General features: G+C 50.2%; 1 long non-coding RNA gene across 1 annotated transcript; it reads right to left on the bottom strand.

Annotated features, from left to right (window-relative positions):
• Positions 1-328: 328 nt before the first annotated feature.
• LOC123569181 (uncharacterized) lies at positions 329-5319 on the bottom strand. Its single transcript, XR_006692773.2, has 3 exons — positions 4932-5319; positions 2063-2141; positions 329-1964 (listed from the first exon to the last, which is right to left on the bottom strand). It is a non-coding gene; the product is annotated as an uncharacterized lncRNA (long non-coding RNA).
• Between the last annotated feature and the right edge of the window lie 28 nt (positions 5320-5347).

The following is a 5347-nucleotide window of genomic DNA, read 5'->3' as shown; positions in this document are numbered from 1 at the left end:
AAAGCATTTACAGTGAGGGGAGAACCAGTCTTAAGTGTGATACAGGTAAAAGGGGAAGAGAAATGGGCTTCAGTCTCTCATTCATTCATTCACTTCATTCATTCTTTCACTCCATTCATTCACTCATTCACTTCATTCATTCATTCACTTCATTCATTCATTCACTTCATTCATTCATTCATTCATTCATTCATTCACTCACTTCATTCAGCAAACAGTGTTGCCCGCTCAGTACCAGGTTCTCTGTAAGGTGCAGGGAAAATGGAACGATAAAGCAGTCCTTGCCCTCAGGGAACATAGACTTAGAAGAAAAACAGGTAGCCTCTCATTATCTGTTAATCCAACAAATATTTATTAAGTATCAAGCACTGAAGAAATGGCAGGAAAGAAGTCAGACAAGTTCTCATCTTCATGGAGTTTACTGGCTAGTGGTAGGAGACACAGCTATTAAACACATAATTGTACAAGTAATTAATTACCATTGTGATTACTACAAAGAAGTGCAGAGTGCCAGGAGAGTCAGTTGCAAAGTGCTGGAGAACCAGCAGGAAACCACGAGGGAGTAGACCAGGAAGAAAATTACAGAGGGGAGGAACTTCGGAGGCAGCACCTGGGCCCAGTGGGTGTCAGCAGGACTCAGGTCAGAGAGAGGCAGGACCCACATGGAAGCTGAACAGGGGAGACAGGCGGAGAGTAGAGGGCAAGCCATCTCTCCAGGAAGTGAGGAGTGGCCTCATGGAAATGGGTGGCGGCTCTTGAGACCATCCTTTCTCTTTTCTTTCCTTCCCTTCCTCCTTTCCTTTTTCCTTTCTTTTCTTTTCTTTCTTTTTTTTTTTTTTTTTTTTTGAGACAGGGTCTTACCCTGTTGCCCAAGCTGGAATGCAGCAGTGCCATCACAGCTTACTGCAGCCTCAATCTCCCAGGCTCAGGTGATCTTCCCACCTCCCACCTCAGCATCCCAGAGTAGCTAAGACCGCAGGTGCTCACCACCATGCCTGGCTAATTTTTGTAGAGAAGGGGTCTTGCCATGTTGCCCAGGCTAGTCTTGAGCTCCTGTGCTCAAGCAATCCTCCCACCTCGGCCTCCCAAAGTGCTGGAATTACAAGCATGAGCCACTGCCCCCGGCCTTCCCTTGCTTTCTTGCTGATCAAAAATATTTATTGAGTATGTCATTCTGAAAACATTAAATTATTATCTTATTTGCCCACTGAGGTAAGTACCATCCCCGTTGCTACATAGACGAGGAGGTCAAGGCTCAGTAGGGTCAAATGTCTTGCCTCATCTCAGGTCACAGAGGTCTTGTGCGGCTGAGCTGGGGTTTAGACCCAGATCCGCCTCATTGCTTAGCCACAGGATTCTCTACTGCCCGGTCTTGATTATGGAAAGGAAGCTCTTCAAATCACACCCCTCAGCCTCACCATCATCTAACACGTGAAGAAGAGAAGCTCTGAGGGGTCAACCAACCACCTGGTCCCCACTGCAAAGATGGTGAGTGTCAGAGGGTTCTCCAAGGAAGTGCCCTCCCTGAGCCAGGAGGAATGTTCACTCTCCTCTGCAGAGGTGGCCAGGTGGAAGGAACCCTGACCTACTGGAATGATCTGGAAGTCAGTGGACATCTTGGGACTGTTTGGAGAGACGGGCTTCCCCTTCGACGGTACTGTTCAGGTAGTGAGGTAGGTGGAAGGGACACATTAGTGGGTCCTGGTGAGAGGAGGAAGAATGAGGAAACCCCAAATAATTCATATAATATTTTGTTTAAGGGAGACACATGAGTTACATGTGTGTATAAAGACTAACAGGTGCCAACAGTCAACAGGTTTTGCCAAACTCTGAGGATTGCCAGGTGGACCAGAGCCAAGTCCTGCAGCCGGACTTCCGACAGAAAGCGTCCCTGGTGGAGGCCAGAAGGAGAAGCTGGGACCAGTTGTAACCTGGCTCTCTTGGCTCTCCAAGTGCTCAGGAATCTGGAATAAATGAGAAGCGGAGATTCAGGCCGCATCTGTCCAAGGAGGGGGAGAAGAGGAAAGAATGGGAAGGGAATTCACTTTTACGGCAGACTCACACATGCCAAGCACCTCACAGGCTACCTCAATTAACACTTGACAATGGTGAGGAGGCTGGAGATGTGTTTTCACCATGTGCTGTGGAAGAAGAGAAGGCAGAACACAAGTATTGGTAAGCTATCAGCCATCACCCCCACATAGGCTGACCCCCACGATGGGAAGCCCCACACCTTTTTTTTTTTTTTTAAGAGACACGGTCTTACACTGATGCTCAGGTTGGAGTGCAGACTGGTGATCACGGCTCACTGCAGCCTTGACCTCCAGGGCTCACGAGATCCTCCACCTCGGCCTCCCAAGTAGCTGAGACCACAGGCACATGGCACCACACTCAGCTTTTATTTTATTTTTTCTTTTTTTGTAGTGATGAGGTTTCACTATATTGCCCAGGCTGGTCTCAAACTCCTGGGCTCAAGTGATCCTCCTGCCTCAACCTTCCAAAGTGCTTGGGATTACAGGCATGAATCACTCTGCCGCCCGGCTAGAAAACCCCGCCTGGATTGAAGGGTAACCCCAAACTTCAACAAAATGTGAATTTGAACATTTCATAAGTGCTGCTGGGGAAAATGGATAACTGTGGAATAAATTAAAATGAGACTCGTGCATCGCTCCGTAGACTTCTTGATTTCAAGGGAGCTAACGGGTTAAATCATTCAAAACTGCCACAAAGATTATGGGAAAACAGAAACACATATGCACCTCAACTGTGGAGGAGTGACAGTTTTTTAACTAAAATTAGTAGAGACCATGACAATCAGCTAAACAACAAGAACAAAAAAAGCAGGGGCTAGAAAAATATATAAATGATGAGTTTGGTAACCCAGTTAGGTGGGAGAGTAAATATAAACTATGAGGGGGAAATACCCAGCACCCAAAGGACAGACGGATGGCCAACAACTTTGAGACACTTGGCAGTGGAGGGTCAAAAACTCAGGAACTATTTTAGTCTTTTTTTTTTTTTTTTTTTTGAGTCGGAGTCTCCCACAGTCACCCTGGCTAGATTGCAATAGTGAGATCTCGGCTCACTGCAACCTCCACCTCCCCGGTTCAAGCGATTCTCCTGCCTCAGCCTCCCGAGTAGCTGGAATTACAGGCGCGTGCCGCCACGCCCGGCTAATTTTTTTTATTTTTAGTAGAGACTGGACTTCACCGTGTTGGCCAGGCTGGTCTCGAACTCCTGAGTTCGTGATCCGCCCGCCTGGGTCTCCCAAAATACTGGGATTACAGGCGTGACCCACGGCGCCTGGCCTCTATTTTAGTCTTTACAGTCCTTAATGACATGCAAACACTGTATCACAGTCAAGAAGACCCTCTTACCAACAAATTTAGCAAAAATCAGTTAAAATGATGAGGCCCAAGGCTGATCTGTAGGAAAAACTCTGGGCATAAGAACCAGCTCGCCGGGCGCGGTGGCTCACGCCTGTAATCGCAGCACTTTGGGAGACCCAGGCGGGCGGATCACGAGATCAGGAGATCAAGACCATCCTGGCTAACACGGTGAAACTCCGTCTCTACTAAAAATACAAAAAATGAGCCGGGCGTGGTGGCGGGCGCCTGTAGTCCCAGCTACTCTGGAGGCTGAGACAGGAGGATGGCGTGAACCCGGGGGGCAGAGCTTGCAGTGAGCCGAGTTGGAGCCACTGCACTCCAGCCTGGGAAACAGTGAGACTCTGTCTCAAAAAAAAAAAAAAAAAAAAAAAGATTCAGCTCAGTAGTCCGGAGTAAACCTGACCTGACAAGATGATGTATTCCTGTGCCCTGGGTGCACACATATTTCACCCTTGGGGACAGATGTCAAGAAAACAACTTAAGTGCACTAGCAATTCAAGAGCGAGACTACCTGTCTGCCCAGGTGCCTGCAGTTGTAGGCGGGTTGCCTAAAATCTTATGCTTGGATGTTCTGTTGCTATAAGAAGGCAGAGAGACAAGGGAGTTCATCCCAAGTCTGCCATTTACTAGCTGTGTGACTTTGGATAAGTCACTCAACCTCTCTGAGCCTCAGTTCCCTCTTGGATTAAAACGGGAATAGATCGCCACCTCCTTAGGTTGTGTTAAATGAGGTCATGGCTGTCAAGTGTCTACACAGTGCCCTGCATGGTGTGTTTGACAAGGGGTAGCTGTTGTTATTGGAGGATGACCACTGGATGGATCCTGGCGAGACAGTTCCTGCTTGCAAAGGATGAAGTAACATCAGGACGTCTCAGCAGCTTTCTATCCTGAATAGGAGCTGGTATCTTTGCCTCCTAGTTTATTTTTATTACAAAGCCAGAAAAAGGAAAATAAACCTCTGCCACAACTACTGAGTGCACCAAAATGCAACGGGAAGCTCTTCAAAGGCTGTTACATTGATCTAAAGCTGAGAGGAAAATGCTGGGTGAGGTTCCCACTCCCACCCAACGGTTTGAAGACTGGGGTGTTCCCAAGGGTCTGGAAATGCACATTTTTTGAGGCATGCTCTGTGAAATGGGTTTTATAACAGTGAGCTGGGAATTTTCACCGCCGTTTTGTTTTGTTTTTGAGACAGGCTCTTGCTCTTTCACCACTGCTGAAGTACAGTGACACGATCATGGCTCACCGCAGCCTGGACCTCCCGGACTCAAGCGACCATCCCACCTCAACCTCCCCAGCAGCTGGAACTACAGGCATGTGCCACCACGCCTGGCTAAGTTTTAAAAATTTAGATGGGGCCTCCCCATGTTGCCCAGGCTGGTCTCAAACTCCTAGGATCAACTGATCCTCCCGCCTCGCCCTCCCAAAGTGCTGGGATTACAGGCGGGAGCCACCTCCGTTTTGAGAGAAAACTGGCCCAAGGTCGTAAGTTAAGAGACCCCCTATGGCAGTTCCCCAGAGCCCTGCTGCTAACCACTGCACCTTGCTGCCTTCAGCTGCCCTGCCAGGTGCAGCTCCGGTGCGTGGCAAGAGCCTGAAGAGCTGCAGGAGCGAGGGTCTTGGAAGAGAGGGCTGGGCTGGGGGGTCGAGGGCCCTGGGCTCTCTCCCACCCCTTCGATTCCGGGAGCCCCTGAAACGCGCCCCACTGCGCCGCCCTCCTCCCGCCAGCAGGGGGCGCCGAGGAGAGCGCGGGCGGAAGGCAGAGCCGACGCCGCTCCCCGGAGTCGGAACTCCGGGGTCCAGACCAAGGCTGCCGCTCGCCCACGGAGAGGCTTTGGGACGACAACCGGGCAGGACTCAGGATCCCAGCCCCTGGCGAGAGGTCCGCCTCGCAGCGCCGCCACCCGGGTCGGCGCCTGCCCGGAAGCGCGGGCGCCCAGGGGGCGGGGCCGGGAAGC

Source organism: Macaca fascicularis, chromosome 15, assembly GCF_037993035.2.
Source record: "Macaca fascicularis isolate 582-1 chromosome 15, T2T-MFA8v1.1".
Lineage (NCBI taxonomy): Eukaryota > Metazoa > Chordata > Mammalia > Primates > Cercopithecidae > Macaca > Macaca fascicularis.
The sequence above is the reverse complement of the archived record's forward strand: the minus strand, read 5'-3'. Positions and strand labels throughout refer to the sequence as shown.